Here is a 15408-nt window from a genome sequence, read left to right as displayed (position 1 = left end):
CCTCAATTTAAATGTAGAATGGCTTATGGGAAGATTCTTCTATATCAAGGACTGCATCTTTTCCCGAGGCAGTTGTCCAGGAAAGCTTCCAAAGTGAGTGGATACTAGCTCATCAGTTCAGCTGTGCTTGTCTTGATGAGCCCTCCTTATGAGAAAGAGAGAAAGAGAGAGAGAGAGAGAGAGAGAGAGAGAGAGAGAGAGAGAGAGAGAGAGAGAGTTGTGTCTGAGAAGGTTTTAATCACTAAAGGTAAATGATAAATGAAGGTGCTCATCTTTGTGTTTCACTTAGACATTGACAGTGCAGAGGCTGTCTTCAATCTCTGATGAAAGAGCAGAGCTTTCTCTCTGGCACTTCCCATGAGTACTCTATCGAGCATCCAAAAAAGAAACTGTAAATGGCTAATTGGGGAATTCTTAGATGGAGAAGAGTGATCCACACTTACAGGTTGTTTTAAAAATTTGCTATGGAAAAGACAGATTTGACCACATAACATTTAAATCAATAAGAATCTAATGGGACAATCTCTCTAGATAAACAAAATTAAAGGATAAGCAACAAGCTATCAAAACACATACAACCAATGCCATAGTCCAATATTTTGAATCCTGACATATAATATTCCACGCATAAATTGATTTGGAGAACAGTAAGATCTTATTAGACAAATGGGTAAATTATATACATCTTAGAATTACAATAGTTAACAAGCATGAGGAGCTTAATAAGAAATTCAAATTAAAGCAAGACTGAAATTCTTTTCCTCTCCTCTCTCTTTTCTTTTTTTTCCCTACACAATTGTCAGTAATTAACAAAACATGCCTAGTTGCAGCCACTGCTAGAATTTTTGTAGATAGAATCCTGAAGACTACCTTGTGATGGAAAAGTCAACTCAATTATTTACCTTTTGGTGCTGAATCTGTAAATTATCTAGATAAGAAAGCACTTTTTTTGTCATAAGATATATTCTTGGGCCAGAGATATGTGTGTGCAGCCATAACTCCAAAAGGAAACAGCTTGTTTCTCTTCAGTTAGGATAAGTAAACTTGGACACAGGGGTCTCATTTTTTCTCTTTTATACGTATGCTTTTTAAAATCAACAGTTACCTGTTTCCAAAAAGCAGCAAAACTATAGGCTTTTTATTTTTTAAAGTTAATATTTACTTCTTTTTCTCCAGCATCAGTCTCGAGCAGAAATTTTGGGTGTAATTTGCATTTGTACTTTTGGTTTTCATCATATGTTGAACACTAGCTTCTCTTACTGCTCATTGGATAGAAGCTGATTGATTTCATTTGTGAACCTGGAATAGCCCATTACTTCGTAAATTCTGTATAAGCATTACCCAATGGCAACAGCCTGTGTCAGGGGGCTAATGCAAAGCTGAAAGCTAGAACAAACTGACCATTGACTCTTTCTGTGTCTTAGGCCCCACCCCCTACATTTTATGTTTCAGGGTTCTGATCTAAAAAAATAGTAATAACAATACTTACCTGCTCGAAAAGGACATTATTAAAACTAACTGAATGAATTGACTGCATGGCGCTCAGCAAAGAACAAAGTGCGCTAAAAGTGTTTAATAACAAAGGACTAAAGGGATAAAGAATTTTACTCTAGGGCTGCTAATCCAGCACCTTTCATACGCATTACATTTATTTAAGCTAAATAAAAATAGCACATGACAGGTTGTATTTGTGTGGGAAATCACAGAGAAAACAGCAAAGACATTGGAAAATTGCATTTTTTCAGGTAATTAAAGGTCAGACTATTTAGCCAAACCATAATCCATCACAACGAGCAAGGCATTGATTACTGCTCTGGACCACATTCATTTTTAATTCCATTAGTGAAATAAATGACAGCCTTTGAATTTGCCACTTTCTTGATGCACAGTAATAAGAATGGCAAATTACTCGAGAATCCAGAATAGCTGTGAAGATAAGCTTCTTTCTTCCTCTTTGGCATACCAAACTACAAAGTTTTAAGCAACAATAAACATAATAGCCATCTTCTCCAATGTGTTGTAATAACAGCTCTTTGGTGATCTGAGAATGTTCAAAGTCATTCTATTTTCATGGCTCACCCACTGGTGAGCTGCAGCGCTGAAACCCCCTACCCACAGCTGCCAGCCCAAGTCTGCGAGACAGAAGTTGGTTTCCTCCAGGGCCTGAAGCTGACGGTTCTAATTCAAAAGACACCCAAGTGGGCCGAAAACCGACTGAATTATATTTCTAGGTACATGTGTCGTAATGGCTGTCAAAGAGAAACACTCAAGCAGGTTATCTGGCTTCCCCATCTTCTTCAGGTGTGATGCAGTCATTCATTTTGTTAACTCTTTGTGTTTAAACACAGAGACCACAAACTGAAAAAGACACTCGAGTCTATTTTTGCTCTGTTGCTCTGTTTGTGGGAGTAATTGTTTCACACCCAGTGAACCACAAATGGGCTCGTGTTTGTATAAGAACTTTTAAGAGAATGGAGGAGCATTATTCTTAGTTTGTATGTGAGGGGATGAGGCCTTTTTATAGGTATAGGACCATGTATATATGAATGCATTTGTCAAATTCTTCACAAATAAATTCACTCTAATTCCTGTAGGGTAGCCTAGATGGGGAGATTTCTGGTTGTTGGTAATTATCTCTGTGGCACAAAACCTGTCTTGCAGAGTGATTTAAGCTTATTACCTGTGCCTTCTCCCTACTCAGGTGTTCTCTAGATGGACTCCTCTTACATTTAAACCTTCTCTGCCCTCTGCCATTTCAGATCCGCCAGGCCTCTCATGACATGTTCATATTACCATTTGGTCATACAAACACAGCAATGCCTCACTTATCCAAGACCAGATGTTCACTCTCCACACAGGCACCTGGGAGACTGCAAGAGCTATCACAGAACGCTTTACATCAGAACATTCTAGTTCTTATTCCACGTCTGCTCTGATTAAGTTTTTAAAATGGACATGTGTTTTTAAATGAACACAGGGAGAGTGTTCTAAGAGGCAACCACAATAAGGAGTAACAAATAAAGGAGGGCTCTGCAAACTTTTTCTGTAAAGGGCCACATAGTACATATTTTCAGCTTTTCGGTCCATATGGCCTCTTGCAAATAGTCATGCCCTTTTAAAATTATTTAGACAAAGTCCTTGTCTGGATTATTTCATTGCCCAGAGAACTAGGGGAAGGAGATGAATATATTACATATTTACAGGCACCAGGCCTTTCTATGTTTTTAGAGAATCTGAGGCAGTGTTGGAAAAACAAGTTGAATTTGTTTATAATAATGTATACCATTACTAGTCGGCCTGCATTGAGGTTGACCTTCCCCTTTTTCAAATGTGGACAGACACTAATTTGCAAGATTAATTTCCTCTTCCCACCTCCCCAACACAGCACACAAACTCACATAAATGCACACACACAGACACATACATACATACATACATACATACACACACACACCATGCATGCACTAAAATATCCAATGCATTAGCATATAAACTTTCAGAGACAGACCAACCTTCACACTTTAGTATAATTGAGATTGTTTTATTTGAGAAGCCCTCTGCAAAGCTCAGAATAAAATTTTTTGTGTCTTTAATTATTATTTTCTTTTTCAGCCATACTCTTACAAGCAAACAGATAAGTTGCTCCTGAGACAATCAATAAGCTTGCCTTGACATGGAGTCTAGAGTATCTTATTATAAACAAGCTCTCAAGAAAAAATATTCTATAACTAAATTAAACCTGAGTTATTGGCATAAGGGTTTTTACCAGGCGGCTAACCCAGGCATGCAATATTTTGATAGCATGAGCAGAAACTGATAACAAGTGGTGCTTGGTAAACTGAGATAATGATAGAGGGTAATTACATTTTATGCTTTAGGGCGTAAGTTGATCATTCGAAGGAGTCAGAAAGGAATTCCTCCCTCCCAGCAGAACAATATTAAGCAAGAAGCTGAGTTCACTAAGGAGTCAGGAAGTGCTCTAAGATCTTGCCTGAAGCATGGGGCAGGCTGGTGCTACCCTGAGGGTGCTCTGTCCCCTTCGCATTTTCTGAGCACCTAAGCAGATACGTATCTTGTTCCTTGAGCTGGGGAGGAGTGTTCAGTTGTTTCCTGGGTATGGCTGTTCATTGGTCTTACTCAAAAGTTGGTGCAAGTGGTGATGAAATGTCCTTCATCACTCATACTCTTTGGTTTTCAACCCTGATATTCAGTTATATAAAATATTATTCTCGGAGCAAAGGCAGAAACTAGAGAGCATTTTCCCAGTTATTCTTGGATAGAAAAAGAGAACAAATATTGTGCTTAACACATCAGCTTAACTGCTGGTATCCTGTTTCTTTTTGAATATATATCCAGAATTCTACTAAGGGATAATTAACAGTAACCTTGGAAGATGAGTAGAAAATATCATTTATTTAATCACTTATCAAGCACCTACTATACATAAGGGAATATGCTAGGCGCTGTAATACTGAGATGGACAGAATAAGGTTAATGGTCCCACATTTTTTCACTCCAATTAGGATAAATAAGCATACAAACAAACAAACAATTTTCAGACCAGGATATTTAAACTTTTCCCAAAGACAATGAAGAACCACTGAAGGATTCAGCAGAGGAGTGCTGTGATCACATTAGTGGGACGGCTGTTTGGCAGGATGTCTGGGTGGTGGCAGTATGGGCATTTGGCACTGGAGACAGGCAGACTGTTTCATTTCTGAAATAATCTAGCTAAGAAAAAATGAGGGTCTGACCAAGACTGTGGTGAAGAGGAAAGGAAATGTTGGGATGGACAGAGATTGATTTAGGACATGGGTTGATTAATGAATAATTGGGTGTGAGTATTGGTAAAAAAAAAAAAAAAAGAGTTAAGATGATGAATAGGTTTGTGGTCGGGGATAGTCTGAGAAAATATGGTGGAGCCATTGGTGAGAAGAAACCCTTAGGAGCAGTGGATTCTGAGGAAAGAGGATGAGTTCAATTTTGAATTGTTGAAGTTATGTGAACTCCTGGTGGAGATAATGGCTTAAAAGGTTATAAGGTCTGGAGCTTAAAAGCAAGGTTAGTGTTGGAGAAATAGGCTTGGGAGTCAATAATGTGTAAATCCTAGGTGCTGATGAGATGGCCAAAGAAGAGTATAGAAAGAAGAGAGATGGAGGAAAGTCCAAGGAAGAGGTGCAGCATTGAGGAGAGGGAAGAGGAGAGGTGTCAGACTATCCAGTACTGTGTCTGAAATTTGGTGAGTTCTCAATAAATAATCCTCTCTAATTCTATCATCCTCTAAAGGCAGAGACTATGTCTTAGTCATCTTTGTATTCCAACATCTAGCACTGTTTCTTGCACATGGTAGATGCCCTATAATGCACTTACCGCGTGTGTGAGAGACCATGGAGGCAAAAATGGCCAGAGGAAGGAAAAAGGAGGAAAAGAGTTTCAAGAAGAAGGGGTCATCACATGCCACCCAAAGTTTAAGTAAGATAAGGACTGAAAAGTGTCCATTAGCTCCAGCAATTAGTAGTTCATTGGTGACCACAGGGATCGCAATTTCAGTGGAGCAGTGGGGGGTGGAAGCCAGACTGTTGTGGGTTGGGGAGTGAGTGGCAGGTGAAAAATGGTGGCAGTGAGTATGTCCACTGCTCCTTTGTAAAGCTGGGCTGTGGCCCTAACCCTTTGGGCTCAGTGGATGGAGCGTCGGCCTGGGGACTGAAGGGTCCCAGGTTCAATTCCGGTCAAGGGCATGTACCTTAGTTTCGGGCACATCCCCAGTAGGGGGTGTGCAGGAGGCAGCTGATCGATGTTTCTCTCTCATTGATGTTTCTAGCTCTCTATCCCTCTCCCTTCCTCTCTGTAAAAAACCAATAAAATATATATATATATATATATATATATTTTTTTTTTTTAAAAAAAGCTGGGCTGTGAAGGAAAGAAGAGACCCTTGTGGTGAGCAAATGGTTAGTGTCCTGTAAATTACATGGGATATTGGCATTGGAATAAGCTATCTTAGAGAGGCCCCTACCCTTTATCCATAGCCGGTCTGAAAACACCCTCTTTTGTATCTCATGCCTGAGCAGAGGCTGATTACTCCCTACCAGTTTTTATAGTCTTTAGTTATAGAAACCCCAAATTTCTCTCCATCTATTGTTTTTACTTCTGCCTTCTGGAGCCACAAAGCACATCAATTGTAGTTGTTCAGCTTGAAAAAACCATGAGTGAAAAAGAAAAGTGAAAAGAAAAATAAGATTGTTTTTGAAGACACATGATATAGTTTTATTCCATTTCTCTGCCTTGCTTCTTGAAACTATGCAGACTACTTTGATACACATTGTCAACCGAAAATATTCTTTCATAATCTCCAGCAAGTTTGTGATAAACTTGTGAAGTGGAAAACATTTTTAGGAACATAAAATCAAATCCCAATTAAATTCTGAGGACGATTAGGAGTCCAGAAGAAAAAACCACTATACAATTGTGCTTATTGGAACAAATTTATTTAAATGAACTGTCTATTAAGACAAAAGCAAAATCAGTTCCATACCAAAAATAAAACAACTAATTTTCCCTCCTCCTCTTAACTTTTTCTCTTTCTTTCTTTCTTTTTTTTTCTTTTTAATTTGGGAAGAAAAGCAAATAAGTTTAGGCCCGGAAAAAGTTTTGATTGCATTCCTTACATTTTCAAAAGCATAATGGAGACAGCTAATCTGTGAACCATATACATTTATTTAACTATTAAAATGTTTAAAAAGCTGTTTTTTTTTAATTTTATATTACATATCTTTTACCACTTTATGTTTTAATAGTCTGTAATTTATGGTATCTTCATAAATCAAAGCTTGAGGAGTTATTTTAAATTCAGATTCTACTATTTATTCACTGTCCAGACTCATCTAAATGAAGATGTTTTGTTCCCTACAACTTTAGAAACAGAAATTATAAATCAATGCACTTTGATTTGAAAATAGATCAAATTTTTTTTTACGTTGAACTGAAATTAGTTTAGGATGGAGTAAAAGCAAAGTTTTTAAAAAGTTGGTCTGGCCCATAAATAGAGAAGAGACTGACAGCTATCAGAGGGGTGGGGATTGCAGGGCTGGGTAAAAAGTCAGGGATTAAGCAAAAAAAAAAAAAAAAAAAAAAAAAAGTCACGACCAACAACTCATAGACATAGACAATAGTATGGTGATTACCAGACAGGGAGAGGATGGGGGGAGAAAGAAGAGGGTAAAGAGAGAATAAGTAGTGATGGAAGGAGACTTAACTTGGGGTGGTGAGCACACAATATACAGAGGCTGTATTATAGAATTGTATGCCTAAAACCTATATGATTTTATTAACCAATGTCACCCCAATAAATTCAATTTTAAAAAAGATCTCTGAAAAAACTTTGGTCTGGTTGTCAACATGATTTATAATGCAGTTGTCTACAGTTTTATAAAATCCAGTCTACATTGCCCTAGACACAGGAAGATTAACACATGGTTAAGTTCTAGCCACAACTCTTTTTTTTTTTTTTTTTTATTATTAGTTAAGGTATTACAAATGTGTCCTCATCCCCCCCATTAACCCCCAACCTCCCCCCCACACACACTCATGCTCCCATCCCCCTGTTGTCCATGTCCATTGGTATGGTCTAGCCACAACTCTTACAAGGCTCAATTTCCCAGCTCTTTTCCATTTTTCTTCTTTTCCCCTTGCACTTTCTTGTTTGTGGCCACAGGCTGCAGCAGCATTAATGACCTTTTTAATGAGATGTCTTTAACAAACTGAGTGAGAGGAAGCAGCCCCTTCCAGTTGCAGGGAAGGCATGATTCACACTGGACCCAGTCAGTAGTGTGAAAGCAGGCTGAGTGCTGGGGGCTGTCCATGCACAAGTCAGTCCTCACACAGCTCTGGAGTCAGGCTCAGCCCTGCCCACCCATTTAGCCATAGGCTTCAGAAGCCTGTTCTGCTGTGTCTGGAAACAGGATTCCTCCTGGATAGCTCATTGCCTTCCTAGACCCTGGAACACTTTTCTTCCTGGTTTAAACTGGTCAGGCCTCTCTACCTTAACCTTTGAAGAGAAAGACCAAGCCTTATCTCTTCGCAGTTGGAAAAAAAGCATTTATTTAATCTGGCCACATTTATTGAGAAATCTACCTTGCAGAAGTAAGGGGTAGGAACGAGACAGGGATGGATTTATTCATTTTTTTGAGTAGCATTTATGTGTCAGGGATGTGGTTGGTGTTGTGGGTACCAGGGTGAGAAAAAGTACAGAAACGGGTCACAGCTGAGCATAAAAAACAAAACCGTTCATAACCATTAATAAGAGGCCAATAACTGTGTTGAAAAGTGATAGAGCGAGGTGCTATTGAAGTGGGAGGCGTTGTGCTTGGCTAGAGGAGCTGAGGCTAGGGAGTGAGAGAAACTTCTGAAGGAGCTGATATTTGAGATGGTCCTTGAATGCACAGAGCTACCAGGGACACGGAGGCCTTGTTTTCCAGATTTTCTGAGAAGACAGAAAGTGTGACTTTAAACATAAGCTATGAGGAGGAGAGGTGGCCAGATGAATGTGATAGAGTTAACATTGAAGGATTTGGATTAGCGATTGATGTCTGAAAAGAGATGCTCAGATGTTATTGTAGTGTGTTAATCAAAGACATTGCAAGAAAATTCTTTATGTTTAAAACCTAATTTTCAATCTCTTCTCATTTAATTTTCAACAGGGATAGAAAATAGGCAACCATCTCTGACCACCTAATAAACTTTTTGCTATTTGAAAGCTGCCTAATATCATTATCCACTTAGAAAGGAAATTATAGAATATAGAGATTGCTAACTAACAAGTTTGTCTATCTTTTAAAATAATAATAATTATATAAATTTAGGGGGTAAAACTGTTGTGATATACATATCGATAGTGAAATGATTACTATAGTCAAGCTAATTAACATAGCTCCTCACAATCACCATGTTTCTTTTTCTGTCTGTGGGATGACAACACCTAAGATCTATTCTCTTAGTCAATTTCCAGTATTCAATACAGTATTGATGACTATAGTGATCATGCTGTACATTAGATTTCTAGACTTATTCATCCTGTATAATTTTAACATAGTAATCTTTGACCAACATCTCCCCAATCCCCTCCCACCCGCCTAGTAACTGCTGTTAATAAAACCAAAGAGCATAGTATCGTCAGATCCTGACAAAAATACAAAATGAGCTGAAGTCTGTACCTCAAGACCTATCATAAGGCAAGTCCTAGGAAATTTAAAACAAAAATAACTCTAAGTGGACATTCAGTATTTATTTCTATTGCATATGAATGTTCTATTGCAACAACAAGATTTCTGATTTTGAGGACCTCAGGATTCCTTCTATATTGTTCTTTATAATTGGTCTTCTAGCTCAAACATAAACCACTGCTACCAGAGGTGATATATTAATTATTAATTAATATCCAGTATTAATTATTACAGGCACATTAAGAAGAAGACTCTCTGTGGTTGATGACATGTAGCACTGGATTTGGTGTTCAAAGCAGGCTGTGAGATCTTATGCTTGGAAATCTTTAAGACAGGGTCGATGGTTATCTGGGTAAGTGTGGTCCGCCTCGGGCAAGGCGTTCAGGGAGGTGACCCCTGCAGCTGCGTATTACACTGTGTTCCCAGGAGCCTTTCTTAGTCACAAAAGCTTCTGCTTGATTACTAAACCAAGTCCATTCTCCTGAGAACACTTTTCAACAATAGTTCAGAGACAAACTTTTGGCATGAGTCAAAATTCACGTTAGTGGTGACCTCACTTCCTTAGCAATTACCAACTTGTGTCCTGTAAAGGAGGTGAGGGAAGGGGCAGAGAAAAACTTTTATTCTGCTTCTCTCCTCTAATGGATTTGGAGCCACCAAGGAAATCAGCCAGTCATTACAGCACAGGGTCTGGAGCCAGTCCAAGGGCTTCATCCTCATCTCCACCACTTACACAGACTAGTGACCCATCTTCCAAAGCTCTTGTTTCCTCGTCTGTAGAGTGAGGATAAAAATAATCGACCCACCTATCAAAAAGGTTTGGAGGCTTCCTTGACATAGTAGGGTGGGGCCTAATCCAATCTGACTGGTGTTCTTATAAGAAGAGAACATTTGGGCACACCAAGAGACACCAAGGGCACCTGGGCAGAGAGGAAAAACCATGCAAGAACACAGAGAAAAGGTGGCCTTTTGTAAGCCTAGGGGCAAGGTCTCAAAAGAAACCAAACCTACTGACAACTTGATCTTAGACTCCCAGTCCAGAACTGCGAGAGAGTACATTTTTGTTGTTTAATCCACCAGCCTGTGGTATTTTGCTATGATAGCCCCGACAAACTGCCTCATATTGGAACACAACCTCATCTGTTCATATGTTGGCTGCTTTGAGTTGAGTATTTGCAACAGAATATTACCAGCTACCAAATAAACTATTTACTGCCTTTTTCTGTGCAGAGTAAGTTTGCAGACCACTATTCTAAAGAAATTGTAAGAAGGTAGTATAAGCTTATTTCATTTTTATGCTTCTGTTTCCCAAGTTAGATGCTGATCTTTTGGAGGACAAGGATCACATGTTCTATAGGAAAGGGAGAAATACTGGTCATGAGACATGGAAACAACCCAAGTGTCCACTGATGGATGAATGGATAAAGAAAATATGATACACAATAATAAAGACATGGAAACAACCTAAGTGTCCTTCAACCAATGATTGGATAAAGAAGATGTGGTGTGTATATATACAATGGAATACTACTCAGCCATCTAAAAGGTGAGATATTGCCATTTGTGACAACATGTATGGGTCTTGAGAGTATCATGCAAAGTGAAGTAACTCAGACATAAAAGGACAAGAATCATATGAATTCACACATATGTGGGATATAAAGCAAAGGCAACAAACAAACTCATAGACACTGACGACAGTATGTAGTTATCAGAGGGGAATGGGGATGGGAAGAGGGTAAAGGGGGTCATATATATGGAAAGGAAACTAGACTTTCGATGGTGAGTACACAATAGAATACACAGATGTTGTATTACATAGTTGTATATCTGAAACTTACGTACTGTTATTAGCCAATGTTACCCCAATAAATTTAATTTAAAAAAGAAAAAAATGTGATATACATAATGGAATGAAATATTATTCAGTCTTTAAAAAAGGAGAAAATCCTGCTATTTGCAGCCACATGGATGGACCTTGAGGGCATTATGCTAAGTGAATAAGTCAGACAAAGAATGACAAATACTGTATGATCTTTTACATGTGAAATCTAACTCACAAAATCAGTAAGTGAAATGGTGGTTGCCCTAAACATGGGAGGTGAGGGTAGGGGAAATGGCTAAAGGTGGTCAAAGGGTACACACTCCCCTTATAAGATGAACAGGTTCTGGGGATCTAATGTGCAGCATGGTGACTATAGGTAACAATGCTGTACTGTGTTGTATATTGCAGTGTATATCTTAAGTTGCTAAGAGAAAGACCTTAAAAGTTCTCATCACAAGAAAAAACATTGTAACTATGTGAGGTGATGAATGTGCAAACTAACTTATTGTGGTAATCATTTTGCAATATATTAATATATAAAATCACTACAATGTTCACTTTAACTTACACAATGTTATATCTCAAGAAAGCTGGGAAAACCCCCCTACAGCTTCCCATTTGTCTCTATGTTTTTGCCTATTGCTTTTATTTTCAGTAAACAATTTTTTACCAACCCCAATTATATATACATAAGAAGATTTTATATATATATATATACTGTTTACTAAGTACTTGCCATATACCATAAATTGTGCTATGCACTTTGCTTTCAATTAGTCACCACAATAACTCTGTGAGGTGGGTACATTTCCTACCCACATTTTACAGATTAAGAAAATGAAGCTGTGTGAGATGAAGTGACTTGCCCAGTCACAGAGCTTGTAAAGGTCAAAGCTGAGAAGGTGACCAGGCTCATCTTCAAAGCCCATGGGCTTTTCCCTATGCTGTGCCACTTGCAATTCAGATTATTATTATTTTGTTGTATTTGAGTCTCTTTTGATTTTTAGTACATTACTACTAATAGATACTCAGAGAATGTTTCTTGAACAAATCCTGGTTTGGTGCTCCTTCCAAATACGGCAACCCTTCTGTCAACAAACCTATAGTAAACATCAACTATAGGCCAGGCTCTGTTCTAGATTCTGGGGACACAGTGATTAAGACACCATGTTCCCTGCTCTTGTGGCATTTCTCAATTTAGAACTGGTTCTGTTGTTTCTAGTGGCTTTACACCGACTGCCTACTGCTTGCCCCGGCCTGATCCCCTGCTGTTGGGTGACAAAGCCTCAGCCGAATGGATGCAGCTGCTCTGGTCTCAGGAGCAGTACCTGGAAGACTGATCCTTTCCATCATCTGAAAAATGCTTCCCAATCCACTTGCCTTTCACCATGCCCTCCTCATGACTGTAAACAGGATAGCTTTGTTCCCTACACTTCCCTGCCCTGCGCACACACCATATGTATATTTGAATAAGCTAGGAAATCCGCAAGCTACGAAACTGAGCCTTGGGTGGAAAATGTGACCTCAACAGTCCTTGGGGGGAAACACACACACACACAGAAACCAAACTAAACCTGGCTTTCCAAAGCAATGATTTCCTTGTTCAAGGTAAAAAAAAAAAGAGAGAGAGAAAGTTTTGTACTTTCTAGAACTTCTCAGTATTTTCTCTGAAATTTAATTAGATGTTGTGGCCCAGCCGAACACTGAAGCTCAGTCTGGGACAGAGTGGCCAATCCCAGCATCGTGGGGTTTGCAGGCATCGGCACCGGAGCGGTACACTCAGCTGTGAGACTTGTCGCTGGGACTTACTTATCTGACCTTTAGCTGGTAAGCCGGAATTGCTCACCACCTCTCTTCCCCAGACTAATAGCACTGTTCAGCGCAGCTTAGGTTATCACTAGACATGCTTGAAATCTATTTCTAAGGTAAAATGGAAGTCTAATTGGGAAAAAATCAATTTTTAATGAAACAAAGTCTCCAAAAACTTGATGGCAGATGTTATTATGCCATTCCCCATTCACTGATTAACACTTGGGCCAAGCCTCCTCCCTGAAGTGAAATGTATATGGCTTCGCTATACTTCCAGGTTCTCTGGTCATATTTGTGTAGAGAATTCTGGAGTTAGTGCCAAAATTGCTTTGCCATGTAGTGGCTATTTCTTTTGGTTTCTATTTTTCCCTGTAAAATTAAGGCCTTAAGCTAAATAATAGTTACATTCTCTTGACACTCACCAATTTCTGTATTAACCAAAAGGTAAAAGAAGCCCTTGTAAGTTTGTGTCTATAGGTACTTCAGGGCAGATAATTGACTGCACTAGGAAATTCGATTCTGTCTCACCCTAAATATATTTTCAATAAAATAAGGCTTTCTGACTTCTGTCATGGAATTAGTAAGTCCTCTGAGGGTATCTTTAGCCAGCGGAAAGTAGACATTGAGCAGAGGCCTAAAGACAAGGCTGTGGGTGGAGAGATAGAAACCCAGGCTCAGATTCTGGACAGAACTATAGTATTGGGCTAGAGTTGAACCCTAGGCCAGTCAAATTACACTTTCCTAGAGGGACCATTGAGAGCTTCGTCTCCATCATTTTAAGAACGATGAACCCTCATGGTCCCGGGAGCTCCTAGAAAGGGCTGATTCTCTAGAAAAGCTCTGGAGGCCAGCGTGGCTCTTGGCATTGAGGCGGACAGAGCGGTTTAGAAGAACAAACAAGAAAGTGCACTCAGCAGCTTCCAAGCAAACATTGCACCAGGTATCTTCAAAGTCCCAGCCCCATGGTTAAGCTTCCAATGGTTTATACTTTCTCTCTCTTAGAGCACATTCTTATTCATCCCAAGGCAAGCTGTTCTGCCAGAGCCACCAGCGGTCACAGCTCCCACGAGTAGACTCTAACATCCCACTTTTTGTCTTGTGACTAGCATAGCGAAGGCCAGAAAAGGCTGCTTTTCTGAAATAAGCACTATATCATAGTTCAAAATGGTCTCAAAAGATTTCGAAGGTGCAGTGAGGTTTTCATTTAGGCTCTGGCTCCCATTAAAAACAAAACAAAGGAAAACAACCAGGAGTTTTGGGAAAGATCCCTGAAAACAATTTACTGAGTAAACAAATAGTGGACAGTTTAGCCCTAGCTGGTTTTGCTCAGTGGATAGAGCATCAGCCCGAGGACTGAAGGGTCCAGAGTTTGATTCTAGGCAAGGATACCTATGTCGGTGGCAGGCTTGATCCCGGCCTGGGTCAGGGTGCTTGCAGAAGGCAACCAATCAATGGGTCTCTCTCTCTCTCTCTCTGTCTCTCCTGCTCCTTCCACTCTCTCTAAAAATCAATGGAAAAAATATCTTGGGGTGATGATTAACAATAACAACAAAAAATAGTGGACAGTGAAAATTCTCTGTGGGGATCACTGAGAAAGTGACTCAAAGAAATGAGAGATGGAAGAGGTTTGCTTCACACAGCCCTTCAGGCTATGCTTTCTTTGGGTCCTTCGCTTCTGGATGAAAAGGTCAAAATGACAATAATACTGCTAATAAATTATATATTTTCCGTGACTTATTTTAAGCCCCTTAATAATTTGTGAAGAGTGGGTACATGCAGCATTCATGTTTAATGTGGCTCCTGTTGGAATCACGACCTCCTTCGAGCCACCTGTATCCAATGTGGAGACCCAAGAGCACAGATGATGACACCTGAGCAAGGAGAGGGGCCTAGTCCCGTGATTTGTTGTGAAGGCAACTTCTCTAGCTTTGGCCCAAGAGGAAGTCTACAGAGATGTTAAATTCTTTTTGTAAAAGAGTAAGGTCATGTTGCTTTTAAAAAATTACACAGATGAATGGAATACATGATAATTAGGTGTAACATTGTATGTTGTAACATTACATTGCCGCTTTCCTTTTAACTCCTTACTCTGTATCTTTCTCAACATTCATCTGAGTGGTTTCCTTGGAGAGCAGGGATGGATAAAGCATAATGTGTTTAAAATATATTTTTATTGATTTCAGAGAGGAAGGGAGAGGGGAAGACAGATAGAAACATCAATGATGAGAGAATCATTGATAGGCTGGCTCCTGCATGTCCCTTGCTGGGATGTGCCCTTACTGGAAATCGAGCCATGACCTCCTGGTTCATAGGTTGATGCTCAGCCACTGAGCCACACCACCTGGTCAAAGCATGAAGTTTTACTACATCCGGTCCTCCAATCTTTGGACCAAAGGCACAGCCATCACTTCTAGTAACCAGATTTCATTTAGGAGTTGGGTAAAGTCTTTTCCACGTGATCCCTAATCTGTGACATGATGCTAGCTCAGAAGGGTACTTCACAGGAAACACAGGCCCATTTCCAATGGCAAATAAAGCAAAAGGAAGGTTTTA

The sequence above is a fragment of the Myotis myotis genome, unplaced genomic scaffold (assembly GCF_014108235.1).
Source record: "Myotis myotis isolate mMyoMyo1 unplaced genomic scaffold, mMyoMyo1.p scaffold_m19_p_1, whole genome shotgun sequence".
Classification (NCBI taxonomy): Eukaryota; Metazoa; Chordata; class Mammalia; order Chiroptera; family Vespertilionidae; genus Myotis; species Myotis myotis.
Note: the sequence above shows the minus strand (reverse complement) of the source record.